Raw genomic sequence first — 765 nt, 5'->3', positions numbered from 1 at the left:
CGAAAAACAAAAAAAAAAAAAAAAAAGTCTTTAATGATTTATCATTTGACAATGTACTTCTCTAATCATTCTTTAAGATTTATTTTTATTGTGTCTGTATAAGAGCATCCTATGTATGTGCTGGTGTCCATGCTGGCCAGAGGAGGCAATCAGATCCCCTGGACCTGGAGTTACAAACAGTTGTGAGCTGCCAGTTTGGGTATTGGGAACCACAAACTCAAATTTTCTGCAAGAGCAGCAAGCATGCTCATCCGTTGAGCCATCTCTCCAAACAAACCCCCTTTCTCTAATATTAATTGAAAGCAAAGAATAGACAAGCATTTTGCTTAAGAAAGAGAGCATTACTTAGTCACTGGAGTCATTCTTTCTTAGCGCTACACTATTTTAGCTGGGGCTTTGGCTCCTGGGGACTTTTAGCAGGGAAGCAGGAGAACTACATGAATTAGTTAGGAAAATGGGTTAGGGAAATGGCCGAGTCTCTAAAAGGATTGTCTTACAAGCACAAGGACCTGTTTCGAGACCCAACACCCACCTAAATAATCAGGGTGTGATGGCATGCACTTGCAATTCCAGCACCCAGGAGGTAGAGACAAGGGAATTCTTGGGGTTTACTGGTCAGCCAGCTCTGCCTAAATCATTCCCAGGTCCCAGTGAGAGACTCTGTCTCAAAGCACACGATAGAGAGCTCCTAAGAAATGACACTCGAGGTTAACCCCTGATCTCCCCTCAAATGTGCACCCACATGTGTGTGTGTATATATATATA

The 765-nt window shown here is 42.5% G+C and overlaps 1 protein-coding gene across 1 annotated transcript in view; it reads left to right on the top strand.

Moving 5' to 3' along the window:
• Itih2 (inter-alpha-trypsin inhibitor heavy chain 2) overlaps positions 1 to 765 on the top strand; it is a 40,404-nt gene that overhangs the window by 28,950 nt on the left and 10,689 nt on the right. The gene's annotated exons all lie outside the window — the stretch shown is intronic.

This window comes from Microtus ochrogaster, chromosome 16, assembly GCF_000317375.1.
Source record: "Microtus ochrogaster isolate Prairie Vole_2 chromosome 16, MicOch1.0, whole genome shotgun sequence".
Lineage (NCBI taxonomy): Eukaryota > Metazoa > Chordata > Mammalia > Rodentia > Cricetidae > Microtus > Microtus ochrogaster.
Note: the sequence above shows the minus strand (reverse complement) of the source record. Positions and strands in the feature narration are given on the sequence as shown.